This window comes from Gopherus flavomarginatus, chromosome 4 (assembly GCF_025201925.1).
Source record: "Gopherus flavomarginatus isolate rGopFla2 chromosome 4, rGopFla2.mat.asm, whole genome shotgun sequence".
Taxonomy (NCBI): Eukaryota; Metazoa; Chordata; order Testudines; family Testudinidae; genus Gopherus; species Gopherus flavomarginatus.
In genome coordinates this window covers 119,571,900-119,585,552 of record NC_066620.1, presented here as the reverse complement: position 1 = coordinate 119,585,552, position 13,653 = coordinate 119,571,900, and the positions used below count along the sequence as shown (strand labels likewise).

At 41.8% G+C, this 13,653-nt stretch overlaps 1 protein-coding gene across 1 annotated transcript in view; it reads left to right on the top strand.

Moving 5' to 3' along the window:
* RSPO3 (R-spondin 3) overlaps positions 1-13,653 on the top strand; it is a 102,945-nt gene that overhangs the window by 36,384 nt on the left and 52,908 nt on the right. The window lies entirely within an intron of this gene.

The window sequence follows — 13,653 nt, the reverse complement described above, 5'->3', positions numbered from 1 at the left end:
CTTGAGGCTGGGGTTACCATTCTTCCTCAGACTGTGGACTTGGGCTTGGTCCCTCTGGAAGCGATGTAGGTGATGGGGTGGTTTCCGTTGCTGGTGAACCGCTCTCCGCTGGTGCACCTGAGGGTATTTCAGGCTCGGGCTGAGCCTTTTGGGTATGGCTGTATGTTGCTTCTGCCAGTTCTGGCTCGCTGGCGCCCTCTGGCGTTGAGTTTGAAGATGTGGTTGCAATTGCTGGTGCTGGTTGCTGTTCCAGTTCCGGGCCTGGGACTGGAGGTGCTGTGGCTGTTTCAGTGGTAGGCATGGAATCCGGTCCACTACCTCTGTCTGGGTCTCTGGTAACACAGACGGGGCGTCTGTGGACGGCTCTGTAACAGGAATGGGTCTGGAAGCTTGCCTGGTTTGGCTACGTGTAACCATTCCCACTCGCTTGGCCCGCTTCACCTGGTTGGCCAAGTCTTCCCCCAGTAGCATGGGGATAGGATAATTGTCATAGACTGCAAAAGTCCACATTCCTGACCAGCCTTTGTACTGGACAGGCAGTTCAGCTGTAGGCAAGTCTACAGCTTGTGACATGAAGGGGTAAATTGTTACTTTGGCCTTTGGGTTGATGAATTTGGGGTCTACGAAGGATTGGTGGATAGCTGACACTTGTGCCCCCGTATCTCTCCACGCAGTAACCTTCTTTCCGCCCACTCTCAAATTTTCCCTTCGTTCCAAGGGTATTTGAGAGGCATCTGAGCCTGGGGATCTTTTTTGTGATGGTGGTGTAATGAACTGCACTCGGATGGCGTTCTTTGGACAGTTGGCCTTGATATGTCCCAGTTCATTACACTTAAAGCATCTTCCATCTGATGGGTCACTGGGTCGAGGTGAGTTACTGGAGACTGGTGAGGTGGAAGAATACTGTGTCTGTGGCTTTACTTGGGTTGTAGGTGGGGTTTTTGGCTGCCCTCGGTTGTAGGGTTTATGGTCGGTGTGCCCCCTGGGGTATTCGTTCCCCTTGACTGTAGCTTTCTTGCTTTCTGCCACTTCCATCCATCTGGCTCCAATCTCCCCCGCCTCAGCAAGATTTTTGGGTTTTCCATCTTGTATGTACCGTGTTATGTCCTCAGGAACACCATTCAAGAAGTGCTCCATTTGCATGAGGAGGTGCAGTTCGTCCAAGGATTTAACATTGTGTCCTGATATTCAGGCCTCATAATTTTTCCCAACGTAGTAGGCGTGTTTGGGAAATGACACATCTGGTTTCCACTTTTGGGTTCTGAAACGCCGACGGGCATGATCCGGGGTTATCCCCATTCTGTATCTGGCCTTGGTTTGAAAAAGTTTATAGTCATTCATGTTCTCCTTAGGCATTTCAGCTGCCACCTCTGCTAAAGGTCCACTGAGCTGTGGCCTCAATTCTACCATGTACTGGTCTTCAGGGATGCTGTACCCAAGACAGGCTCTTTCAAAATTTTCCAAGAAGGCCTCGGTGTCATCACCTGCCTTGTAGGTGGGAAATTTCCTGTGCTGTGGAACAATAATTGGCGCAGGGTTGTTAGGGTTGGCTGGAGCATGTTGCTTAGCCTTTTCTAATACCATGGCCTGTCGGTGGGTCTCCCTCTGTTTTTCCATCTCTTGTTGGTGGGCTGCATTGTTGACTTCTTCTTGTTTTTGTAGCCTTTCCGTCTCTTGTTTGTGAGTTGCCTCATCTCTGGCCATCTGTGTTCTGAGCAGTTCTATCTGTTTTTCCATTGCTTCCAGCTGTACTGCCTCTGGTTTTCGTGACATCTTGTTTTCTTGTGTTGGGGTGCCCTCCGGTGTTTATCTTCTGAACTGCAGGCTCTGTTGCCTCCTGGGGTCTGCCTAGCAACAGTGCCTTTTTCCCTTTCTTCCTTTAGCTAATTTTTTCAATGTAAAGTAAACCAGAAAAACCACTTTATTTGCATGTGTATAGTGCTGGTAATGACTCTCAATGGGAGTGCTATTGTCTGACAAAAGACCTGTTTGTCACAGCTTAATGGTTCCTTGCTTAATATGCAAGCCAAAAACTGCCAGAGAGAGCAGAAAAAAAATTCTCTCTGGTTCCCTTTTAAAACCAAACTGTTTCTCTCTGCTAAAAAGCCCCTAGCAGAGAAAAGAAAAATATAATATTCCTACTGGCTTCTGGATTCTATCTTTCCCAACGCTGCCACTCATGTCAATAACCTACCCCCATATTTTGGACGGTAAGGTCCAAATCTGGGACTAGGTTATTGACATCTACTCTGTCCCCATATCTACTCTAGTGACACCATCAGAGGACCCAACCACATCAGCCACACCATCAAAGGCTCATTCACCTGCATGTCTACTAATGTTATATATGCCATCATGTGCCAGCAATGCCCCTCTGCCATGTACATTGGCCAAACTGGACAGTCCCTACGTAAAAGAATAAATGGACACAAATCGGACATCAGGAATGGTAACATACAAAAGCCAGTAGGAGAACACTTCAATCTCCCTGGACATTCTACAACAGATTTAGAAGTAGCTATACTTGAACAAAAAAACTTCAGAAACAGACGTCAAAGAGAAACAGCAGAACTAAAATTCATTTGCAAATTTAACACCATTAATTTGGGCTTGAATAGGGACTGGGAGTGGCTGGCTCATTACAAAAGCAGCTTTGCCTCTCCTGAAGTGGACACCTCCTCGTCTATTATTGGGAGTGGACTACATCCACCCTGATTGAATTGGCCCCGTCAACACTGGTTCTCCACTTGTGAGGTAACTCCCTTCTCTTCCTGTGTCATTATATAATGCTTGCATCTGTAATTTTCACTCCATGCATCTGAAGAAGTGAGGTCTTTTACCCATTATATCCAAATAAATCTGTTAGTCTTTAAGGTGCCACCAGACTCCTTCTTGTTTTTGTGAATACAGACTAACATGGCTACCCCCGATACTCCTCATGTAGAGAAGTATATGTCTGAGTGAGAGAGAGAGAGAGAAGGGCACATACCTCAAAGGCAAGAGATAATGCACAAAGAGTGATGGAAGAAGTCCCAAAGTGAATGCCAAACATATTTGCTCCACAAGAAGATCAAGACATTTGGAAAAACAGAACTGAGTACATTTAAGATGAGTAAGAAAATTATTTAAATCATATTCATAACATCACTAAAACCTAGCAAAATTGATTAGCTAATGGAGTTGGTATTTAAAGTCAAACACTTGTATTGGAAACCACTGGCTACTTTAAAATGGCTGATTTTAAAAAGAGGGTGAAATTCTGGTCCCATCGAAGTCAATGGGAGTCTTACAGTTAGCTGCCATGAGCAGTGGTTCAAGCTCAGAATGAACAGCAATCAAGCACAAGACCAGAAGGTAGGTACATTACATAGAGCTTCAGTGGGACGTGTGTGTGGTTTTAAAAATAATAAACCTCACACCTCTGGATGGAGGAGAAACCCTGTGATTGGCTTAATGGAAAAATGTATGTTGAAGAGTGATCTGAAGGAGGAAAGAGTGGGTTCCTACCAGAACAGGAAGCAAGAAAATTTTGCTTGTACAGTACTGTAAGGGGCAACACAGAAGTCCCAGAGAAGAGACTATGAGATTCATAGGTTCTAAGGCAAGAAGGGACCCACTGCATTAATCTAGTCTAACCTCCTGTATAATACTGGGCATAGGATTTCCCTAAATTATTTCCTGTCTGAACTAGAGAATATTTCTTTTGGAAGAACATCCAGTCTTTGATACAAAGAGAGTAGGTATTTCAGATGAGTAGGCAGAGCAAATGGCAGAGTAGGAAGAGAATAAATCAGAGATGTATGCTGGGATAGATTTGCTCAGACCCTTGAATGTGAGGGCCTGGAGCTTAATCTAGATGTGGAATGTGAGGAGCCAATATGAGATACTGTATGTGTAGTGACTGGTAAAGATGTGACTGTGTAAAAAGTGAAGCAGCCATTACAACGCTTATGTTCAACAACACAGTAGAACATCCAGTTTACGAACTAATTGGGGAATGAGGCATTCATATTATCATGAACATCTCAAATTTACCATAGATAAGGTGCATAAATTGCAGTTTGGTGCACTGCACTGTTTTCTTGTCTTACAAAGCACTGCACAGAAATGTGAAGTGCATTGAAAACATTAGACTGTGAAGCGATCTCAACTTGTTCTTCATCAACATCACTTTTATTATGTGATTTTTTTCCCCCAGCCCCAAAACACTTGATTTTTATAACTGGTTGTTTGTAAGATTGGTGTTTGTAAAATCAAGGTTGTACTGTAGTTGAAATGAGGAATCTTGGTCACTAGAATTTATTCACTGGAAGATGGAATGTTGACTCTACATTTAGAATGTTCCCTGTGTCTTTTAGAAAAGTTTGATGAGATCTTAATTGCCCCCGAGACAGAAAGGAACTCAGTTTAACAGTATCTCTAATAATACAGTATCCCTTAGAATTACACTACCAGCATTGCATAAAACAGGGGAGGCCAAACTATCACTCGTGAGCCACATGTGGCTCTTTTACCGTTACCTCCATGCCCCCACCCTTTCTTCATCTACCAAAGGAGGGTGTGTGGGGGACCTTGGGACCTCTGCTTTGCAGCAGGGTAGTGGGGTAGGGGCTTCTGCCCAGCAGGGAGGGGAGGCTCAGGGCTTCAGCCCTGTGGGGAGGTGAGGCTCAGGGCTTGCATCTTCAGCAGGAACATGGCTGAAGCTTCAAGCCCCATCAGGCACCTCCTACAGTGCTGAAGCCTCAAGCCCCTGCCCCCAGCAGATGTACCCCAGCTACTGAACTTCTGAAGATTGTCGTATGTGGCTCAGATGACCAGTAAGTTTGGCCACCCCGCACCCTTAACATAGAAGTTCAAAGGCTGATGTACTCATGGGGTAGATTCTGATTTAATATATACTGTGGTAAATCCAGGATAACTCCATTGAAGAAACAATAGATTTTGATTTACATTGATGTGAGTGAGATATGGATTTAACCCATAATCATAATCTTCTACTTCAGAGATGAGAGTGCTACTAACTGAGCCATACTCCTGATAGTTATTATGCAATATATTATACAATTAGATAATGTATGGAAATATACAGATGGTTTTACCTATATCCTATAAGGATGTTACTCCTGTAAGGATATTATTGCACAAGAAAACACTCTTCCATTCACTTTAAACATTTGATCCATGCCACCGATCAGAATTTACACACAGGATTGGGAAGAGGGTATTGATAGAAAACACGTCCATTGAGTAAAGCCAAAACAGTAGGCTGGCTGGCTACATGACTCATTAATTTTTTTAACATTGCAAGCAGGGTGGTAGAAAATCATAATTTCTATATGGGGCTATGAGTTCTTGCTGTTTATGCCCTTCTCACTATTCCCCAGCATGTCAAGAAAAATCTGTTATTTCCTGCTGTTCTTTCTGTGGTTTCTGAAACAAACGGAGAGAGAAAAGCTCTGGTCTCAAAAGACCGTGTGGGAAACTTTCAAATGCTACTGTAATTGTGTAATGTTGATAGTCTGAGCTGAGTGATCCTTGTACAGCTTGCAAGTAAAGGAGCATCTCTTCAATATTCAACAATAAAAGTCTCTAGTGGCGTAAAGTCACTGACAAGGAAACAGAGCTCTGGGGCCAGGTTCTGCTTTCATTTCTTCCTGTGCAACTTAAAGGTACTTTCTCAGAATTGGCAAGGAGTTTGTAGCACCTTATAGACTAACAAACAGTAGGTACCCAACGAAGTGGATATTCACCCATGAAAGCTCATGCTCATGCTCCAATACGTTTGTTAGTCTATAAGGTGCCACAGAACTCTTTGCCGCTTTTACAGATCCAGACTAACAAGGCTACCCCTCTGATATTTCTCAGAATTGCAGTCTTTAATACCGGGCATAATGTTAGTGGCACATAGAGAATCCTACAGTGTATTTATGATTCAGAGGTTCTAAGGCCAGAAGGAACCATTGTGATCAGCTCCTGTATAACACAGGCCATAGGATTTCCCTGTATGAATTCCAGTTTGAAATAGCATGTTTTTTTGAAAAACATTCAGTCTTGAGTATATATACAGTATGTTTAGGCATAGAGGAGGTAAATAAACCTTCTCTTTTGTCCAGGAAAGAAGGTGGGTTGATGGGGGACACATCTCCAAATGGCATTCTGTGGTCCATTTTGAGTTTTATATGTGCACCTTTTAGGGTGACCAGACAGCAAGTGTGAAAAATCGGGAGAGGGGGTGGGGGATAATAGGAACCTATATAAGAAAAAGACCGCAAAATTAGGACTGCCCCTATAAAATCGGGACATCTGGTCACCCTAGCACCTTTGAACTGTGTAAAGTGATTGGGTATCTTCATCTTGCAGGATTACGCCATTAAAGGGAAACCCTCAGACTAGACAGTTTTCAGAGTAGCAACCATGTTAGTCTGTATCCACAAAAAGAACAAGAGTACTTGTGGCACTTTAGAGATTAACAAATTTATCTGAGCATAAGTTTTCGTGGGCTACAGCCCACTTCATCGGATAGATAGGCACCAAAATGACCACCTTCCAAGACTTATATTTTTCCCCGATCTGATGAAGGGCTCTGTGTAAGCTCGGAAGCTTATCTCTCTCACCAACAAAAGTTGGTCCAATAAAAGATATTATTTCATCCACCATGTTTCTGTAGTATCCTAGGACCAACATGGCTACAAACACATTGCATAAATTTTTCCCTTCCTCTTTTTTACTTCGCTTAGCATGAACACTTTCCCTACTAGTAGCTGAAAGACATGAACTGGCTGGATTTTGGCTGGTGGTGACATTTGTCTTCCTTATTATAATAGTTTATAAATTCCACACTGCCTTTTCTATTACAGTCCATCTTGTCTAGAAATAAGGGGAGGTAATAGACCAGCTGCAGTCTGTTATGCTCAGGAAAGATTTATGGACCTCTTCTCTTGAGGGATAGAGTCAGATAGGGATTTGGAAACAAATACAGCTACCTATGACAGTGATATCTGTGGATGCTTTGAAGGACTTTTCTAATATTACTGCTTTATGTAGGGAAGATGGTTTTTGGCCTGGGTTTTCTGTTGTCAGAACAACCTTATACTTAATCTAGTAATGTAGCTTTACCTTGTAGATCTACTTCAGCCCCTGCACTGCCTGAATTTCCCATAACCCTGAATTTTGATGGAGATATGCAGCCTGTATGGGAAAACAACAACTTTCATTCCATCTCCATGCAAAGAATTTTTCAGTTTATTTACAAAACTCCTTGGAATGAGAGTGAGCCGTTTGTGGTTCCTGTGGCTGATTCGGGGGTTATTTCTGCTGTGCTGAAGATGCTAGTCAATAGAATTAAACTCTCTGCTCCCACCTGGTGAGGTTTTACAGTCTGTTGATCCTGTTTCTAACCAAACTAAGGGGAAATGTTTCTGGCAGCTAGAGTATCTAATGATCAGGCTCGTTGTGCCAGACATGTTTAATAATGCTGAGGCATTCCCCGGTGAATTCTTGGCCTTGTGTGATGAAGGCCTGCTTGTTGGTTGATACAGCTATAAAATGGTCATGGATACTTTTTGAGGCTGCGGTCCAATCCCATACTTATGTTTCTGTTGCTCTTTGGGCCGGCTGACACTTGATGTGCAAAAGCGGTTGGTTTCTTTGCCTTCAGATGCAGAGTACCTCTCAGGGGAGGAAATGCTCTGTCAAGCCAGACAGGTATCTGAGGAGACTTTTTTCCATCCTTTTGGGATCTCATTGTAAAACTATTTTAGTAGTCTTGAGACTGTTCACCCTATGCTTTGCACCATGAAAGGCAGCAATGTTCTAAAGACCAAAGCTGCTTAGAGTTGGTTGGGCAACTCCCACGTTTTCATATTCTCTGTATGTATATATATCGCCTCACTATATGTTCTATTCTATGCATCCAGTGAAGTGGGCTGTAGCCCACAAAAGCTTATGCTCAAATAAATTTGCTAGTCTCTAAGGTGTCACAAATACTCTTGTTCTTTTTGCGGATACAGACTAACTACTCTGAATCCTTTGACTCTGAGGAACAGACCCCTCCTATACCATCCTCTTTAGGAGGAAATCTTCAATTGCTTGTGGATTGTGGAGAGGAAGGAGAGAGATTATCTTGAACAAGGGGACCTCCAGACATTCTATTTTTGTGACTACATTTCCTTTCCAAGTAAGAGTTACTAGGGTTTCCCCAGAAGTGGTCAAATATGAGGTTTGGTTTATATGGAGCTCATAGCTTCTCCAGAGAAGAGCTACGTAGAGGATTCCAGATTCCAGAATCCTCTAGCTTGATGGGGGATCTGGTCCATTTTGGATCACTTGTGGCTGACCAAATTTAACATTTGCCTCACATGAGAGATTATTGGTCCAGGAAGCCATGAGTAACCATGTCTCCCTAGTGAGGATTGGGACTCACTTCTATAGCATGTCCATTTTAGGAGCTGGCCTCTACGTTTACATCTTGGAGTTGAAGGTGATAGGCTCAGTAAACTGTAGGGCAGAGAGACTAACTGATTTGTCCCAGGCTACATTCCAAATCAACTAAGAGAACAGGAAAAGAATACAGAAATTCTAACTTCTGGCCTTTTGTTCTAATCACTAGGCAGCACTCCCACCCAAATTCTATCTATCTATCTATCTATCTATCTAATTGTGTTTTTTTGTTTCATTCCATATATCTACAAAATCAAATGGCAAATCAAATTATGGGCAAGATGTAAAATTTTATTTGCAAATGTTGTCTGTCTAGTTTAAAAATCTTTGTTTTTCAAGTTTTAGTTGCTGCACATTGTTGAAATCTCCACATATCATTTAAAATTAGGATTAAATAATTTCTTGTTCTTAACTCTCTATTTTTAATAGGCAGATTTCAACTCATTTTTTCCAGAGTATAGCTTTGGAAAATACTATGAAAAAGGGAAATCCTAGTGATTTTATTTGCTTATAATACTCAAAATGATCATCTGAACAAAACATCTTGCACTAAAAAAGCCCTCCAACGCAAAAAGGCTCTAAACTAAGAAGAGAAGCTGAATAGTTCAGTTTCTTCTCTGGTTTGTTGTGGTTGAAGTTTCACAAAATTAAAAACAGAGGGCCAGATTCTGCCTCAATACACAAGCTGGTGGGCTTGAGGCACAATTTGAATCTCTATGGTGGATATTTCATCCTGTGTTCCTTCCTTGAGAGTGCAGGATTTTAGTAAAGGGTCAAATTAACCCATGTTCAGACTGAAGGGGAGATGAGAGTGTGCTCCTACCTCTAGTGGATACACCCATCTCTGCCCTGGATTACTTTTATTCTGGCTCGTAAAGATAACTCTGAGGAGTGTGGGTTTTCTTTCTTTCTTTTTTGTTGTTGTTGTCTGTTTTGCCTTTGGAATGAATTAGATTGCTCCAGATGCCATGTGGTTTCACAAGAGAACATTTCTTGGACTGGTCTACAAGGCTAAAACCCAAATCTCTTAGCTCTGCAGCCAGTGCCTAACAAACTAGGCCACAGCACCTCTCAGGCAAGACACTGGACCTCTCTGTGCCTTAGTCACCACAGCTCAACACTGTGGCTCCTAAGAATGCTTTGCACTCACCTAGCACTTTTTCACCTGTAGATCTCAAAGCACTTCCCAAGGCACGTATGCATTATTTGATCATTTTCACAGCTGACCTAACTACAGACACAAGATTTGAAGCAATGTTTGTGTCAATGGCATTGTGATCAGATTGTCCCACATTAGGATTCTGTTCCCAGCTTTCCTGTGGCAAGTCACTCTGCTATGCTGCAGATACCCTGTCTGGACAAGAGATACCCAGTAAAAGTAATGGTGTGAGGTCTCACTAAGCATTCAACTGCAACTTTAACACAGAGGCAGAGTAAGGGGCAGCGCTTAGCTTCACAGTCCCAGGAGCAGACCAGGAAATAGAGTGTGACTAAAGGGTCTAGTCCCTAGTTACCCTGTTGCTCCAGGGGAAAAGTAATTTCTGCCAGTTTTATACCTAGTGTAGATTATTTCCCCGCTCCCATGCCAGCTCGGCTACACTGGTCAGTGCTTTGGAGGAAAAGGGGTATACCAGAGCCTAAGCTTTGACAGCTTCCTGTCTGCTCACTCCCCACCCCAGTGTGCTTCTCCTTCGCGCATAGGCCATTGACCAGGGTAGCACATGCAGAGGAGTAAGGTGAATGGAGAGGAGGAGACCAAACTTTATCACATTCTGGACTCAGAGTGTCCTTTTAGTTTAGTTTTTTAAAAAAAATTTTTATTAAGGCAAAGCTACAATTAAATGTTAATATCCAACATAACTTGTTACTCATTCAGGATCACTTAATATTCAAAGAACCCAGATAAAGATTCTGGCTTGCTGGCTGGGGAACTCTCCTCCTCTGAGTACGCTAAACGGGGTGACCAAATTTCTAAATACCGAGCCTCTTTTTGGCACTTCTCTTGTGTACGTATTTGGCGTGAAAGCTTTTCCATCACAAGGATAGTCCATATTTTACCCTACCACAGCTCCACAGGAAAAGGAGTCACATTTTTCCAATCACATGCAATACAAAGTTTAGCCCCTAACAATAAGAGATAAATGAATTTGTCATTCTGTTTTAAAAGATAGATCCTTCACTGGAACATTAAGTCAGCAGGTCAGGGGATCTCATTTTTTCATAAGATGACTCTCTAATAATTTCCTCCCCAAACTGTCTAATTCCTGGACACAACCACCACATGTGCAAGTATGTGCCCCTTTCCTCACAATCCTTCCAACAGAGTACCTTGCTAGTAGCAAAAATATAACTGGAGTCAGATGTCATCTGTACGGTAATTTATACAAATTATCTATGTGAGCAACGCAAATTGAAGATGTAAATCTCCTTTCCCATATAGACACCCACTCGTGCAGATCAATTTCTTTGTTCAAATCCCTCTCCCAGCTTCTCATCTGGGTTGTGTTCTTATCAACATCTTTTTCAATCAAAATTGTATATATCGAGAAATTAAACCTTTTGTTCCAGTTTGTTCCTGTGTCAATTCCTCAAATATTGTTAAAGGTCTAGAAACAGACATGTAGTATCCTTGACTTAAAAGGATTTGAAATATACAATCTTTGTATTATTTACGGTATTATGTATCTATTGTTGTGATTTCAAGTCAGGACCCAGGAACAGCTGTCCGAATTGAGTAATCTCAGCTCTTACCCACAATGAAGAGTTCCTTTGATAGTGTCAGTTTAGTTTTGAAAAGTATTCCAGACTGGTTTGGAGATCAATGACAAAAATAGCGTCCCGCCTACATTTCTTTTCTCCATCTGGTTCCATGGCGAAGCATAGTGTTGAGTTTTCAAGTAATATTAATTTCTGAAACATTTTACTGAACCTGCTCTTAAATACTGCCTCTTACATAAGCCATTAGAACAATCTACCTCTGGTTCTAATTTTGAAATGTAATGCAATTTCATTAGGTAGCTATAGGGAAGACAATAAAATTAAAAAAGTATCCATTTTAAGGTGTTTAAGCTAAAAAAAAGACTTTGTTTATTCAAAAACTTCCAAGCATCTTCTTTTCAATGGATTTAACACTGTATATTTGAAAGCAGGAGCGGTTTCTTTGTTTTTCTGTTGTGTACAGTTATATCAGGGTTCAAAATCGACATTGTAAAGCAGCCTGGGTTACAGCCTTAGGCTCTGTCTACACTTAAATGCCACAGAGGCACAGCTGCAGCTGCTGTAGACCCTAACTACAGCAACAGGAAGGGGTCTCCCATCGCTATATGTAATCCACCTCCATGAGAGGCAGTAGCTAGGTTGATGGAATTCTTTTCTTGACATAGCACTGTCTACCCTGGGGATTAGGTTGACTTAACTATGTCTCTGAGGAGTGGGGAGTTTCCACACCCCTGAGGGTTGTAGCCATGCTGATGTAACTTTTCAGTGTAGACCAACCCTTGGGAAAACTATTGGGGTCTCTTCATGCTAACAACAATATGATTACTTGTGCATGCTTTTATCATGCTGCTTGTATAGCTGGTACATATGAGAAAGAGGAAGAAAATGAGGAAGTGGCAATGCATATTTTCCATATTTGTAGTTAGTGGGGAGCTGAAAAATTGCCTTTGAAGGGATCTTAATTATGGATAAATTATAATGTCTGCATAATAAAACTTTTTCCCTGTCACAAGGGTTCATACATATAGGTTTCCCTAAGTGGAGCTGCACATAAGGCTTTCTCCGTCAAGATAACTTATTCATAAAGATCTACCTGTTACTAGTGTTCACACATATTTCCTGTCAGAAGTTCTCATGTATTTTAGACATTAGCTTTGATGACAAATATTTCATATCTCAGCTTCATTTTCTTCTCTTTGTTAGGTTCAGTGAAGGAAAATCATGGATAATTTTTAAACAATTTCAGTTTCTTAATCACTTGACTGTTCCTGCCTTTGAAAATGACCTCTTTATGAATAGTCACTTTTCAGAATAGAATCTCATTTTAAGTATGTGCCTCAGAAAAAAATTGAAAACATGTAAGTACTTCTAAAGCAGGGGTTGGCAACCTTCGGCACATGGCTCATCAGGGTTATTCCGCTGGCAGGCCACAAGACATTTTGTTTATGTTGACCATCTGCAGGCACGGCCCCCCACAGCTTCCAGTGGACACGGTTCGCTGTTCCCGGCCAATGGAAGCTGCGAGAAGCGGTGGCCAGCACATCCCTGTGGCAAGCTGCAGGGGGCCATGCCTGCGGACAGTCAATGTAAACAAAAGGTATCACAGCCCACCAGCGGATTACCCGATGGGCCGCATGCCAAAGGTTACCGACTCTTATTCTAAACTGTTGAAGGATGCACAGTGCCGTGTTCTCCTCCCCGCCCCATCACTGTTACCCTGTATCACACTGAGAAATATTTCACTGACCTCTCTCTATTACTGAAAAGGTATGTTACAATATCTTCCTATTGTCTTCTTTAAAAACAACTGGTGCATGTAAGTACCACAGGAACCAAATATTTTTAAGCAGAGTAAACACGATATGTCTCTATAGTGTGAGGCAATACAGTTTTTCTCTCTTTTTCCTGAAGAAATAGAATGATACACTTGAAAGTGGAGTAGAACGTCTACCTCTGTTCCATGCTGGAATGGGGGTAGTCTAAATGTCACAGTTAAGCCCAAACATCAGGTTGTAATTGCTAGAGAGTAAACATGCCAGAGTGAACATTCCAGTGTAAAAATGAAAGTGAGCAGGATGGTTCTTTGTGTCTGCTTATCAAGACAATTTTACATCAGATCTAACACTGCCATATTCCCGCACAGCAGAATTCAATTAAAAAAGATACTTAAACAATAAAGGAAATTACAGACTAGAGTGGGTTTTTTTTATCATTTAACTATGAAATAAAAAGCACAAGTAAATTAATGCACAAAAACTATTTATTTTTGCTCTGCTGTCCAAACACATACAAGGCCTACACAAGCACAGTCAGTAAAGCCATTACTACTGAAGGAAAATCCTGATTATCCCCCAAGTTGCTGCTGTACCACAAAATCAATTTCAGATGTAATTTACTGTTAGTTATTCTTGCAAGATATGAACATATCATCTGAGCTTCCCATTTTAATGTGTATGAAGGCAACTAAGAATATCATTGAAACAAAATGTCAGGTCA